Raw genomic sequence first — 16,491 nt, forward strand, 5'->3', positions numbered from 1 at the left:
AATCAAGCGGCATACAAAAGACACTCTGAGTGTGTGTGTGTGTACATATTTTACTCGGTGCTATAAGCACAACAATGAAAGCCCTGCTCTGCATTTTTTTGGGGCTGTGTGGGCATGTTAACGTTTGTATTGTTTAATGTGAATCTATTGTATCTCATTGTGGGTTCCTGCTTTTGTTTGTGTGAATGACCGTGTGTGCATAAATTCACTGTCGAGGTGGGATTGTGTGCAAATACAATAAGTTATGCCAATTATTCGTGTGTGTGTGGGCAGATATGTTGGTAGTCCTCATACCTAAAGGACAACATAAAACACGCAGCTTCTCCCAAAACGACCCATGTGACCTCTACAAAAATGATTCAACATGACTGTTTTCTGATGTGGAACCTCGATTGAAGGAACAGGTTGGCATGTTGGGAGAAATTCACAACATCTGTCATGGCAAGACTTTAGGAAGTCACTGTGGCCAGCTGTTGTTTGTCAAGAACTAGTACAGCACGTACCGTGGCTGCCAGCAGTTCATCCTGTTCTTTTATTGTTCTTTACTTATTTATATTAAAAACAGTGTCCGTTGGATGGATGGGAGACTTTTCTTGCATTTAGATGGAACAGTAAAACAACAATAGTGTTCCTCTGCCATCTGCTCATTTATTACCACAAGACACGTCTTCACAGGTGCATGGAAGCCACGTCGGACGACAACAGAAACCCATACGAGTTCCAGCTTCTCTTTTAGGCAATTAAACAAAATTAAATGTAAAATTTTATTTCATTCAAATTGTTAGTTTCCAAAAAAAATTCAAGCAAGTCAAATAATTTCCAAAAAAAGAAACTTTCTGCTAGAAAAATAACACATACCCCCTTGTAAAGCAACGCATTTTGACTTGGGATAGACCGTATATATCAGGCTGATAATGGGGCATTTTTATAATTATGCATTATTCCAATAATTAAAGTTACAGCCAATAAATAGTGCCAATATTACGAAGCCAGACTGCTTTCGTGGACTTAACAAGGGCAGCATCTACACAGCCGACACAGTGGGTGGCGATACATGTACCTTTAAACTTGGTTTGAGAGCTGCCAATAAACACAGAGAAGAACAACAACAACTGCAGCACGCCGTCTAGAGGGCAAAACATGTCATGGGGTGGACGTCTTTCACAGTTCCAGAGGAAGACAACAGGATTGCGTCAAGGGTCTGATCTCCGACTGCCTGACACAGGTTAGACACAGGGCTGAAGGACCATCTCCAGAGTGTTAGCATGAGCTAATTAGCAACAGCAGCTAACATCCAACACCAAGCTTGTCTATTGTGGGACAGTGCGACGGTGCCTGGGTGTGTTTATAAAAATGCAGCGTGACAATATAAACATTTCAAACACCAGATGTAACGTGGACCTGCTGATATTCATATGAGTCAGCTGTCAGTGTTTGTCTCTGTTGGGAGAGACTCCACTCTGCAGTGTAGTTTATACACTTTACTGATACACCAGAGAATTACACAGTAACACTGGGCTTCATCATCTCCCTCTCTCTTACCCTTAACTATGAATTTAACACTGATTAAAAGTCATTCTTCTTTCACATCCTTATTTTATTTTATTATTATCTGTAGTGAAAGGTTATATGGGAGCAAGGGCGTTGAGGGTAAGCCTTTGACGATAGTCTCTTTTCCACAGCCAAATGTTGGCAGGTATGAAGAGTCAGAACTGTTGTTTGTTTTTGTTGTGTTAGCAATAGTGTTCCTGGTTTCAGTTCATTTGGTTAGGGCTGTTCTGATATAGTTTTGTTGTTGTTAAACACAGTCCCTGTTTACCTCAGTTCTTAAAGAATGTTGGCCTTTTTTGGATTGTTCGTTCACTGTGAAGTCATGCTAGAAAACTTCTAGGCAACATGAGTGCGTAGTAGGGCTGCCCCCGACTAAGACTTTTTCTAGTCAACCAGCAGTCATCATTTAGGGCCATTAGTCGACTAGTCGCCTGTATGTTTACGATATCAATTTAATCATTAAATGATATATTTTGTGCGGGGCAACACAATGGTTTGAGTTGAAGGTGTGAGAAAGAACAGTATCAGTAACATTGTTAACACTGTGCTACATTACAGAGAAATACAAACCGTACTAATGAACCTTCATTAATATAGGCCTATATTTTATCTACAAGTGCACGTCACACATTGAGCGACCTGTTAATGACGCTGTGGGCAAAGCAGTAATGATTGTGCTAAGTGGCTAATGGGCATGTAGCTACTTCCATGTTTCAGATGATACGTCATGTTTGTAGTTGACCAATGAAGATGAGTTTACATATCACCTTGGGTTCGTCCTTCACCTTCTCAAAATGATCCCACACTTTGGATTTCCTGCCCGACATGTTATTAACTAGCCTGTGGAATAACCGCAGGTACCAGCCCTGGAAATTAACCTGACTCCTGTCTGACTGCTGAGCGTGGACACTTCCTGTGTCTGTCCTTTCAAATTAAATTCCCACATGGTACAGTCACATAGGTTTTGATTTATTTTGACAAGGGGCAGCTCCTAATAGAATTTCAGGTTGTTGTTTTTTTGGTTTTCTTTTTCTGTGATTAAGTGACCAATGAAATCCTGCCGACTAATGACCTTTCTGGTCGGCGAAAGTTTGGTCGACTATTAGGGGGCAGCCCTAGTGTGAACAAATGGCAGCTTCGTGGGTGAAGTATTCTTACTCATCCTTTTTAATCATTTATTTAATCAATCATTTTATTCTGCCACAGCTTCTCACTGGGCTTGATCTCAGTCCAGTCAAATGAACCTTTTTTTAAAACAGGAAACTCAGAGTACAGTCAACGTCTATATCTTCAGACGATTAAAACAAGGCTGCAAACCCCGCTCTCTGTCAGGCTTTATTGATTATTTGTCTTGGCTGCATCTACACTAGACAAAAACAAGTCTTTGTGCAAGATACAGTCAATAAAACAGTAGAGTGGTTGTTTTAAAAGTTAAGCCAATAATGAGGTTGCTGTATGCATGATTCTAAATAATGGTAAACAACGTTAGAATTAGGTCTGGGGCTGGAGATCAGCAAAGCATAAAGAAACAGTGTAAACGACTTTAAATAAGAACAGGAGATGAGGAATAATGTGTGTGTATGCACGCGCAGGAATGTGTGTTTATCACCTCTGCACTGCTCGGTGTGTAATAGACAGTCTGCTTCCTATCTTCTCCTCTCAGGGAGAGTATCAGCATAGTTCACAGGAAACTAAACAGCACTGCAGGCGAGCCATTTAACCAGTCTGATAAAGCAGCGATACATCACAGACTGCGAGGGAGAGGAGGAGAGAGGAGGATGGGGGGGCGGAGAGAAAGAGAGGAGGAAGGTTAGACAAAGACAGAACTAGAGAGATAAAGGAAAAGTGATCAAGAGGAGAGGAAACAGGAAAGAAAAAAGGAGGTGTAACCCAGAATGTAAAAATCCCTCGACTCCACAGGATGGCAACTTGTTATGCTCCCATTTCTTTCCCTTTTAATCACGTATTTTTAAACCTGGCATGAAAACACACAGTTGACTAGTTTCAAACCAAAGATTACACGCGGCCCGCCGAGTGTCTCCGCACGCAGCTAACCAGTCACATCATCTGTAGATTATAATTGGTGTTGCGACTGTAAAGCGCTTCTTGGAGAGAGTAACACGGATACAGCTGGAGACTCACAAAGGATCACGCAGCAGAAGCCTAGTTAAGGCACAGATGTCGCCGCGCGTCGCTTTGCTTTTCACTGTGGGGACAAATTGCTGCCGCACTTACGTTTGTTTAAGCCATTTCTGCTGTGTGAGATAAAACAGCAGAGGATGGGGATGGAGGGATTTTCTTCTTATTAAACTGTCCCACAAAGGCAAACAGCACTAACTGTTTTTTTAATGTGTGGTTTAAAGCTTAATGTTCAAGGGTTTACATTCCATATCAATACACACCACCACCTACTAACGTTGGTACATGATTAAATACCGAATCCTGTGACAGTAATACTTTGCACTGGGGCAAGAGATGATCGTTTTCTTAATTTCACTACTCACACACACGCTTGTTTTGCTTTAAACTTTAATTATGATTCCTATTACTTATTGCTTTGCCTTAGTACTTATGTTTACATTTATTTTGTAATTAAGCTGTACAATAATACCCTGTGGTACATTCAGTTTTGTTAGTCGGAACAAATCCCTTTATTTAATTAAGACTCTTGCAGCGTTAAGGTTAGTAGTAAGTGAATATCAAGGTAGAAATGTAACTCAGATTTTAAAAGTTGCCCATTCTTGCCTCGGGTTAATTGCACCTCCAACCTGCTGCTACTGTGTTGGTAACAATGTGGTGTAAAAGAAGAGTCCGATGTGAACCAAGAGACTCTTGAATGTCCGCCACAACCAGCAAGGTGACTGGCAGTAGTGCTAATCTGTTAGCATTTCACTGTCAGGCAACTATGACTAACATTCTGTGCGTACTCCAGCTTCCTCCCATAGTCCAAAGACATGCAGGTTAACTGGTGACTATAAATTGTCCATAGGTGTGAATGTGAGTGTGAATGGTTGTCTTGGTGGTCATAGGTCAAAGGTCAACAACACTGTGACCTTGTCTGTCTCATTCTCGTGAACACAATAACATTCACTTGGGCTTAAGGATGAACTGATTAGATTTTAGGGGTCAAGGGTCGAAGGTCAAGGTCACCATGACCTTGCATCCATCTTGTTCTCATGAATACACTATTTCAAGAACAGCTTGAGGGAATTTCTTCAAATTTGGTACAAACGTTCACATGGACTCAAGCAATAAATGATTAGATTTTGGTTGTCAAAGATCAAGGTCACTGTGACCTTTTCTGTTCCATTCTTGTGAATGTAATATCTCAAGAACACTGTGAGGGAATGTCTTTAAATCTGACACAAATGTTCACTTGGATTCAAAAATGAACTGACTGGATTTTGGTGGCCAGAGGTCATAGTCAGCAAGATTTCATTGGTCCCTTAGTTACAAAGAAAAACAAAGAAAAAACAACAACATTAAACTCTATGGAGCTGCGCCTCATCAAAATAAATCAAAACCTATATGACTGGACCATGTGGGAATTTAATTTGAAAGGACAGACATAGGAAGTGTCCACGCTCAGCAGTCAGACAGGAGTCAGGTTAATTTCCACTGCTGGTACCTGCGGTTATTCCACAGGCTAGTTAATAACATGTCGGGCAGGAAATCCAAAGTGTGGGATCATTTTGAGAAGGTGAAGGACGAACCCAAGGTGATATGTAAACTCATCTTCATTGGTCGACTACAAACATGACGTATCATCTGAAACATGGAAGTAGCTACATGCCCATTAGCCACTTAGCACAATCATTACTGCTTTGCCGACAGCGTCATTAACAGGCGGCTCGTTCAGTGTGTGACGTGCACTTGTAGATAAAATATAGGCCTATATTAATGAAGGTTCATTAGTACGGTTTTGTATTTCTCTGTAATGTAGCACAGTGTTAACAATGTTACTGATACTATTCTTTCTCACACCTTCAACTCAAACCATTGTGTTGCCCCACCCAAAATATATCATTTAATGATTAAATTAATATCATAAACATGCAGGCGACTAGTCGACTGCTGCAAGTTTTACAATCGTTTCACATTGTTTACTCCTCCACTGATTACCTTCCTACAGTATTAGCCTTTCTAGCTATCTGCTTTTCTCTGTCTGTGTTGAGTGAGCTGCACCTTTCAGGAAGCAGCCCCTTGATAAATGTAGGGTTACAGAACAACAGGATCATAAAATCTGACTCTGGTTGCTTACTGTTTGTTTTTTCCCTCCTACTCCAAACAAAAAATGGCTGTTGCACCTGAATGAAAAGTAAAATACATCACCTCAAATGCATAAGAGGCTTTTTCCTAGAAAGAGCCAACACATAGCAGAAATTTAAAACAGAAAAAGCTGAACGAATGTGTTGAGTCACTGTTGTGGTGGAGCGAAATACTGTAGAGACACATCTTCTTCAGCCATACGGTTTAAAGGCAAGACAACAATACTGTGAGAAATGGCACAAAAAGGCTTTACGGAAAGTGCTGTGCTGTGCTGCATCGCAAGTGCAACTTTGAAGCTCCTTCGGTCAGAAATATTGAGCATGTTACACACTGTAGGTGTCACATACAAAATGTGAGTGTTTTACAAAGTGATGAAGGTGCTGAAAGAGAAACCGCTGAGGCAGAATGTAAAGATAGAGAGATAGAGGCTGAGTAAGAAACACTGTCATCCCAGTATCAGTAAATCTGGTCACTTACTTCTTCACGCCTCCCGATCAATGCGCCTGACCTTTGCAGCTGTTTTCCATTACCGGCGGCGGTGACCCTTTCCGACGTTACCTCTCTCTTTCTGCCTCTCTCTTGCCGTATCAATCCCTCTGTCATCTGTCACTCCACACCTCCAGAGTGAGGGATCAGCATCATCCATCTGCCTACAGAGAAAGAGGGAGGGAGAGAGAAAAAGAGACTTTTGATGCTCTTTTGTGAAACATTTCAGATCAAAACTGAGGTTAAAAGTGACTGAAAGCCTCCTGTAGCCACAGTGGCTCCTACACACACCCACACACCAGGAACAACAACAACAACACAACTGAATGTGTCATTAATCTTTAGTCCTTTCATCCAACACAAGCAACACAACAACACAAACCCCCGCCACATCATATGGTTGGATTAGGTAAATTATCCCTGTTTGTAGCAGCAAGAAAAGGACACAGCAAGAAAAACTGAATTGAGCTCATTATGTGGAATATATAAATGACAAATATGGTGAGAAGTGTTGAATCGTTAAAATCGGAGCTCATAATTTTCTACAAGTTTGCTGGATATCAATAATAGGGAAAATATCAATGTCCTTGAAAGAGAAGAGCATCTTGCCAGAAATGTCCATGTGGCAATATTAGAAATTCAATCTGGAGCGCCATCCTGATCTTAACACTTTATTCCTCATATATGTTGAATGGTACGTTAACACGTAGACACATTTCTCTGAAATGAAACCTCATTTCTGACACTATTTATGGTTGCCACTTTCCTGCAGTACCTTTTAAATGTACTAACATTCTGTGATTGCCTTTCACTGTTTGTGAAAGGCTATTTCATTCGTTAACAGAGTTGGCCATGTTGTTTCTAGGGTAGCCCAGAATGGACAAATGAAACACTGGCTTTAAATAGGGTCATTTGCATTTTCATGTTAGCCACTGTAGTTCTCCTTCACGCTTGGCACATGGGAGAAGTTTCAGTTCTGCAACCTCAGTGCTAGGTGTCACTAAATCCTAGACCTTTAAATGGCCCACTTACACATACCTGTAATGTGAGTTTGTTTGGCTGCACTGTAAACAGACAAATCAGTTATTTAAGTAGCCGCTAAAGGAGTGTTTGCTGTAGTATCAAAATACACTTGCTGTTGCCATGGTAACTATAGTTGCTGCCAATCAACCAAAGCTGAAATCTTAAGCACAGTTCAGACCAAAGATTCATGACATCACAAAACCATTTTAGAACCTTGCAGAGAAAAGTTGCAGCTGTGTGAACTGACCATCTGAGCTCCACTCAAGCCAGCTGATGGTGTCACCTGCAACTCAGCTGGTCAAATCGCCAGCGGCTGGTTTTAGAATGTAAGGCACGTCGCCTGTTTTAATAGCCAATCAGCTTGTAGTGAAGTCCGCTGGTCAAGTCAAAATGACTGCAGATGGTGTGTTCGCTTGCTGTGGCAGGTGCTCCGCCCTTGCTGAGCCCTCTGTTTCCATCCCTATGATATGCCGGCATCGGATGGTGGGTTGTTGCTGCTGCTGCTGCTCGCTGTATGTGCTTATACCCCCATACATACATTGTCACTTAATTGGTGCTGCTTATTTTATATTATTTTGGCATATTTGTATTGAAAACACTCCATCTGATACTCGTTTTGTTTCTGTTTTTCGCCATTTCATCACCACTATAAACGCAGCTGTAGCCAGTATCTCACTATCACTATCCTCATTCATATTTTAAGAAGCTACAAATTATATTCAGCCACAAAAAACAAAACAAAACAAAAAAGCCACATGTGTAATGTTACAGCTGCGGTCCAAAATAGCGCGTGAAACGACGAGTGGGATGTGAGATGACTACTTAAATTCAGAGGGGCAGTGTAGTACCTGCAGCGTGTGACAGTCTCCATCCTGTGGTGTTCAGATGATGAGGCAGTGAAGGACTACTCTCACTGATTTGACTGTGTCCACTTACTCATATTACAGGCTGATACTATTTTGTAGCTGGCGCATTTATTTCCAACGGTGAACAGACAGTTTCACCAGAACTACTTACCATTACCAGTTTTTAACAGACACTCTGCAGCCAATCAGAATTGTATAAATGTGTATGAAACTTAAGTACAGTGTAACGATCATACCTTTGATTAAGTCTGAAATTACCTGATATGGAGCGTGTTCTTTGATTGAATTAGTTTCTAAAGTTACCAAAGGTAACATACCATATTTGTGTGACTTTAAAAAAGAGCAACTGCAGGTTACATGAGTGACACAGGAGCTATCTTAATGTGACACAGACCTGGCTCTGTAGTCCTGTTTATTCATTCACCTCTGGCAATTTCGTCTCAGGCATCTACTCTGTGTTCTCCTTTCATAAAATGTCAAACAAACACACTGTCATGAGGGATTTCACCGCAATATCATTTAACAAGCCCCCAGAAGGTGATACTCATGTACAGAAAGTACCCGGGTGAGTCATTATGACACAGTCTGATAGAAAAAAAAAAAAACCCACACACTTTGCGCCCTGGTAGCAAACGATGCCCACCAGAGCAGGTTCAGAGTATGGATTGTGTTGCTCTGTCACAGGGGTCATTTTCATCAGTGAAGGCACTAAGCCATGAGGCCACCTAATGGACTGCACAGATGGAGCGCCATTACAGGGACAAGAGGGATGGACTGGGAGGGGTTTGGGGATAGAGGGATGATGGAGAAGGAGGGATACTGTATAAAATTATATTTATAGATTAACCTACTTAGCCCAAAGCATTACAGTAGGGAGACAGAACGTCATTAGTAGTAGTAAAATATACTTTGAAAATGCTAAAATCCTAAACTAACGATTCATTATACTGTACAAAGGTATTCAGGGGCTTGTAAGCCTTACATTACTGCAACTAAAGTTGATTGCTTGGAGTTTAATTGGGCAATTTGTGTATTTACAACAGCCTCTAAAGACTGGTGGTTGTTGTACGATTACTCAAAACCTCAGACGGCAAACAGCATGTTTGAACTTTCTCGTAGCAGCTGTCTAATTTTGAGCTTCAACGCAGACATCCTTCAGATAATTTAGCCTCTTTACACCTCACCTATTAATCAGAGATTTGAAAAGTTGAACTACAGATTAACGACAGAGATGTTCAGATGAGAGTAAGTGAGCAGCAAGTAGGGGAGAGAAACAAACTCGGAGTTAATGAGAAGAGGGATTGTGAGTTGAGAAACAAGGCGAGTAAATGTTGGAGTGCTGCAGTGTCATAACTTTTCATTAGACCGGGAAGGGAGAGTCAACAGCAGATTTATTGTGCTCATAGTATGAGAAGAGGAAACAGAGAGAGGATTTTTATTTATTTATGCAACTATGTATTCATTGAATGGGCAAACTAATATGTTTACTATGTCAAGAAAAAGAAAGATATTAAGAGAAATGAATGCTCAGGCTGTAAGTTTCCTTTCCCACCCAGCCCAGTGACACACCTTCTCTGTCAGCCTATCATTTCACTGCTCCTCATTTTAGATATGGATCTTTCTCTGCTGTAGTTCTTTCTTGCTGCAGTCATGCGTGCCCCCCACCTCCGCATCACCACAAGTCTTTACGAATTCTACTGCCAAGAGCCAGTTCAGTTGGCTTAGCACAAAAACTGGAAAGAGGTTGAACAGAATCTGTCCAAAGGTAACAAATTGTGTCTACCTTTGCCTCTATAAAGCTGATACTTCTTTTCTATGTGATTCTTTTTTTCTGTTTTTTGTATGTAATGTGATGTTTGAATGTATATAATGTACGGGCTTGTTTGTTATATGGTATGATTTATGTGCCGGACCCCAGGAAGACTAGCTGATGCTAGGGTATTAACTAATGGGGATCCTACTAAACTAAACTAAACTAAACCAGGGCTAAGATAAGATAAGATGACAAAAGATGAGATAAGATAAGATAAGACTAAACTCAACTAAACTAAACTAGAAGAGACGAGACGAGACTAGACTAAATGAGACGAGATGAGACAAGACTAGACTAGACTAGACTAAAGTAAACTAAACTAAACTAGAGTTAAGTCAACTAAACTAGACTAGACTAGACTAAACTAAACTAAACTAAACGAGACGAGACGAGATGAGACAAGACTAGACTAGACTAAACTAAAGGAGATGAGACAAGACTAGACTAGACTAAATTAAACTAAACTAAACTAGACTTAAGTAAACTAAACTAGACTAGACCAGACTTAGATAAACTACACTAAACTAAACTAGACTAAAGTTAACTAAACTAAACTAGACTAAACTAGACTTAAGTAAACTAAACTAGACTAGACTTAAGTAAACTAAACTAGACTAAAGTTAACTAAACTAAACTAAACTAGACTAAACTAGACTTAAGTAAACTAAACTAGACTAGACTTAGCTAAACTACACTAAACTAAACTAGACTAAAGATAACTAAACTAAACTAAACTAGACTAGACTAAACTAGACTTAAGTAAACTAAACTAGACTAGACTAGACTAGACTTAGCTAAACTACACTAAACTAAACTAGACTTAAGTAGATTAAACTAAACTAAACTAGACTAAAGTAAACTAAACTAAACTAAACTAGACTAAACTAGACTTAAGTAAACTAGACTAGACTAGACTTAGCTAAACTACACTAAACTAAACTAGACTTAAATAGATTAAAGTTAACTAAACTAAACTAGACTAGACTAAACTAGACTTAGGTAAACTAAACTAGACTAGACTAGACTTAGCTAAACTACATTAAACTAAACTAGACTTAAGTAAATTAAACTAAACTAAACTAGACTAAAGTAAACTAAACTAAACGAGACAAGATGAGACAAAACTAGACTAGACTAAACTAAACTAGACTTCAGTAAACTAAAGTAGACTAGACCAGACTTAGCTAAACTACACTAAACTAAACTAGACTAAAGTTAACTAAACTAAACTAAACTAGCCTAAAGTAAATTAAACTAAACTAAACTAGCCTAAAGTAAATTAAACTAAACTAAACTAAACTAAAGTAAACTAGCCTAAAGTAAAGTAAAATAAACTAAACTAGACTAAAGTAAACTAGACTAGACTAGACTAATAAACTAAAGTAATCAATAAGCTAATAAGCCTGTTTCCTAAAAGGTCAAACTATTCTTTTTAACAGTCGATGCTTCTTGATGTGCATGATATGAATGCAATAAAGGTACTGATCACCAAAAATAAATTGTATAGTAATCGCCTCACAGGGCTCTCCACGATATTAAGGAGAGCAGAGCACCCAAAAACTGAGAGCTTATCAGTGCACACAGACTTCGACTGAAGCTGAACAAAAGACAGCTACTAGAATACATGGTGGCATTGTACATTTCTGCAAACCACGAATATGTTACACTCGTACTTTTATTTTGTTGACTTTACACACTTCTTATGTGGTGGATATGTTGAATCTTCATGTTTCATCACAATTCAATTTTCAAATTTATGCTGTGACAACACTTTGGTTAATGTGGTCAGGTTTGAGCCCACAGGGTTCACAGGAGAAGCTTGTGTTTTGGCTTAAAAGATCCTGTTTTGTGGCAACAAACATGGCTGGAAATGTCCTGGTATGTTATAAATTCCCCTTATGGTGTTTGTTGGTCTCATGTTGGAATAAATATATACATTCAAGAGGTGCTGGTAGGAATAAAGGCATGAACTGAGGAATAGGATTTTTCAGAAAGTTTTTCAGACCTTATTTTACTGTCTTTCATTCAGCCTTTATTAAAGTCAGTTTGCACAGATGTGCTTTGATTTTTCAGGAGCTCCACTCGCCATTCAATAAAATACTTTTCTGGGGGACCACAGAGAGCCAGGAAGTTGAGTACAATATACAATTTATGTAGTTTTTGGATGAACTATTCATTTCAGCTTCGTTTTGTAACTTGTAGTTTTCAGTAAAAGTGAACTGTTGCTGTATTCTCATTACTAGTCAAGAGTAGCTTGTAGCTTTACCCATTAAAAAGCAAGAAAAATCAAAAATATATTCAGTGGCACGAATGAAATGCAACAGTTATTAATCCTGGAACATCCTCTTGAATATGGTGAGGTACTGGATGGACTATTCACATTTTGTTTGGCTCAGAAACTAACTTATGCAACAGTATAATGGAAAAATACAAGACAAAAGATGTACAGAGAGAGAAAAGAGAGACAGGAGGCTGGATGTGTTCAAAGAGTCAGAACGGCAAAGTTTAATCTCTGCTGGATGATGTAAAGGCCATTAACACAGAGCTGCACTGCTAATGTGATACCACATAATCCCTCCATCTGTGTGTGTGTTTGTTTGTTTGTGTGTATGTACGAGATGCAGAGGGGGATGGGTGCGTGAGCGATTCTGTAACACAAAGATATTGTGTCTGTCAACTGCTGTGAAGGACTGTGAGGAAATAAACAAGTTGAAGGACAATGTGCAGCACAGTGAAAAGGATGCAGCTCTAGTGTATATGAATGTTTCTGTGTTTGTGTGTGTGAGTGTGTGTGTGTGAGTAGGGGAGGGGGGCCACGTTGACAAGTCAAAGGCATTACAATGCAGTGTGTAAAAATTGGGCAGACAGATAACAGATCCCAGCGTGTTCGCTCTGAGACACAATAGAGAACAGAGCAGAGCGTTCCCTAAATCAGTCGAGAGACTCGAGATTATACACAGTACACACTCAGACGTATACACAGCCAGAGAGAAGGAGAAAGACGAGCCTGCGGGCGCCGCAGAGAGACAGAGAGAAAACAGAGAGAGAAAGGAGTGTAGAAGTCAAAGATTCAAAGCATACGAATGATAGATGATGACAAAGCCAGAGAGACAGAGAGAAACAGGGTTTTACTACTACTACATTTTATAAAAGGGAAAGAATAAGTGGTATAGGAGGAAGCAGAGAAAGAGAAAGTTAGGACACAGGAGGAGAGATATAAATGATTAAGAAGACAAGTTTAGTGAATAAAGCAGGGAGGGAGGTTTGAGTTCCCATGAAGTACTACAGACGTCCCTCTCCCCAGCAACGCTTTCCAGCTCCTCCTGGGGGACCCTAAGGCGTCACCAGACCAGATGAGATATGTAATCCCTCCAGCGTGTTCTGGGTCTGCCCCGGGGCCTTCTACCAGTGGGATGTGACTGGAACACCTCTAACAGGAGGCGCCCAGGAGGATCCTGATCAGATGCCCAAACCACTTCAACTGACCCCTTTCCATGCGAAGGAGCAGCAGTGCTACTCGAGCTCCCTCTGGATGTCTGAGCTCCTCACCCTATCTCTAAGGCTGAGCCCAGCCACCCCACAGAGGAAACTTATTTCAACTGCTTGTACCCGCAACCTCATTCTTTCGGCCACTACCCTTAGCTCATGACCATAGGTGAGGGTTGGGACATAAATGGACCAGTCAATCGAAAGCTTTGCCTTCCAGCTCAGCTCCCTCTTCACCACAACTTTTCAACACAGCACCCGCATCCCTGCAGATGTCGAACCAAATCGCAGATCCATCTCACACTCCATTCTACCCTCACTCGTGAACAAGACCCAGAGATACTTGAACTCCCTCGCTTGAGGCAGTAACTCACTCCAAACCAGCATATTTACATGTTTCCTGTAAAAACAGGAAGCTAGGGAGGTATATTTACTCGTGTTTTGAGTAGCCATTAGTGCTAAACGTGTGTTACACCCTCTCTCTAAATTTTAGATCGAATATAACTCCGAGATCAACATGGACAGCCCTGAGGTCACCTTGCTCTCCGTTGTCATGGACTTACCTCACAACTGTTGCCTACACCTGCAGATTTTACCGATGATTAGGTAAGGGATGAAATGGAGGGAGATGACAACCTCGATAACACTGTTTGTGGAGTGAGGCCACACATGTTCACGCCGAAATCTAAAGTCGGCAGTGCTGCTGAAGGAAGAGAGAAGCAGGCTTGTTCCCACGATGAAGCCAATGCATCCCAATGGTAGGAATGTGTCCATGTTACTAGCGTTTCTTTGGGCACAAAAATTAGCGTCCTGAACATGCTGGGAGTAAGTGTATTGTTGTGCAAGTAAAAAAAATAGACTTAAGGGGTGCTTTCAGACCTGGAGTTGTTCTGCTTTGGTCCGAATTTTGTTACAAAGTTGCACAATTGCCTAGAGTTGGTTCATGTTCTCAAGGCAACATTTACAAGCGGACCAGATAAAATGCCCGCGCAAGAAAGCTGCTCTTGATTGGTCAGAATTTCCATGTGGGAAAAATCCAGGAAGTAAACAAAACGTTGAAGAAGAGTACACTTGCAAGATAAATGTGACACTTTCCAATGTCACAATGGAGGGACAACTACGCAGGTTGATTTTAGCGCTGCTCATCGTGGACTATATTGCTGTCATTGTTCATTTTAGTCAAACCATACAGTTTGAAAACGAGGCGCGGCTCCAACTAGAAAACAATGTTTTGATGCATTGGATGTGCTGAATGTGCATATTAAGGCAGTACAGGAGGAGGTGCACATTAATAATCCTCCAGGACTGTAACATGCTCATGTTTAACCCAAACAATGCGTCATGTGACTGCAGTTGGTTCGGATCGAAGTCGGAACACGTTCTCACCACAAACGACCCACACCAGAGTTCCTTTGTAACCGGACCAAGACCACCTCTTCAAGAAGGTCTCAGTCTGGTTGTTTTGGTGCACACCTGAGTGTGATTGCTGTGTTCACACCTGCCCAAACGAACCGCACTTAGGGGGCAAACGAACTTGAGTTTGATTGAACCAAACCAAACAGGGCAGGTGTGAAAGCACCCTACAAGTCTTACGACTTAGCTTATCCATGCTGTACAGTGGACAGGTTGTGATGATGAAAAAAAAGCCCTGGAAAGGTGTGAAATCTTGTCATAAATTGGGAGAAATATGGGATAATTGTGACCCCAGAAGATGACCATGAGAGGGCAATGAAAGACAAAGGTCTCCCAGGAAAAGTGGGAAGGTTCACAAGTATGCCCCAAGTGCAGGATGAGTCATCAGAACTTTTTATCATTTTCCAGAAAATGACAAACTCTAAAATACCTACAAAGAATACCTGCAAGACGAGTTTTTAATCATCGTTGGGCCATCTGGTGTATAGGTGACCATCAGCACAAGAAATATGTCACTTAAAAAACATCCATTTATTTGAGCTTTAAAAAGAAAGAATGAAGGGAGGAGAGAAGCATGGAAGAGAGGAAAAAGAAAAGGAGGGGATGCAGGGAAGAAAGACAGAAAGGGAGGAAAAGTAAGTAAGTAACAAAAGACAGATGCAGGAAAGGAGCAAGGAAGGAAGGAATAAGAGGAACAAGAAAGGAAGGAAAAGGAGTAATATAGGAGAAGGGGGGTTAAGAAGGAGGAAGGACAGAAAGGAGGAACCAGTGAAGCATCCAGGGAGGAATGAAAGGGAAGAAGGAGGAGGAAAATAAGCAGAAAATGCATTGGACATTTACTCCTGGAACCTTGCATGCTACAGTAAGACCAGCTCACTATACTTTGCTACTCATGAAATGCTCTTGATATGACAAACGGTTACCACGGGCACCAAATCCATCGAAACAGTTCATTCATGGCAGCAGCAGTAGAGGAAACAATCCCACCATGAGGTCCATTTAGTAGCTGTTTGGTTTTTTTCCCTGAGCTCTTTAAGTCCTTTCAGTTCAGTTTTTTTACCCTACAGCAGAAATGTGGTGAGATTTCTTTTCTCATGCTGTTTCCAAGGTCAACGAACAGCTTTTAAGCCAGCATTGACAAGAGGTCTATAAAACGCTCAGAGAAAATAAACATCTTCATTTCCATGACAACCAGGCCAACTCCATCTGCTTCAAAGATCATGTTATTCGACAGAAACACCAGAGCCTCTAATAAATCAAGGTGTCCTCATACAGTGGTTTGTTTGATATCTGATGAAAAGTTATGCACAACAAGTCCTCCAAGCAGTTCCTAAATTAGCGCCCCTTACTGTTTAGGTTAGGTTTAGGAAAAGAGTCATGGTTTGGCAACTTAATGTAACGTGACAATGTGACATATACTTAAAACTACTCAACATATAGGACATGAAGAGCGGTCTCCAGGGTCAAAGTCCTGTGTTTGTTTGATCCATCCATCCATTCATCCATTCATCCATCCATCCATCCATCCATCCATCCATCCATCCTCCCTAACCACCCCTTATGCACTAGCTTTGTCACTCTCTA

General features: G+C 40.7%; 1 protein-coding gene across 1 annotated transcript in view; it reads right to left on the reverse strand.

Annotated features, from left to right (window-relative positions):
- htr2cl1 (5-hydroxytryptamine (serotonin) receptor 2C, G protein-coupled-like 1) overlaps window positions 1-16,491 on the reverse strand; it is a 223,564-nt gene that overhangs the window by 50,978 nt on the left and 156,095 nt on the right. Inside the window, exon 4 of the mRNA XM_078164563.1 lies at window positions 6,298-6,470. The gene's annotated coding sequence lies outside the window, so the exon portion shown is untranslated. The remainder of the gene's footprint in view (window positions 1-6,297; window positions 6,471-16,491) is intronic.

This window comes from Epinephelus lanceolatus, chromosome 22 (genome assembly GCF_041903045.1).
Source record: "Epinephelus lanceolatus isolate andai-2023 chromosome 22, ASM4190304v1, whole genome shotgun sequence".
NCBI lineage: Eukaryota > Metazoa > Chordata > Actinopteri > Perciformes > Serranidae > Epinephelus > Epinephelus lanceolatus.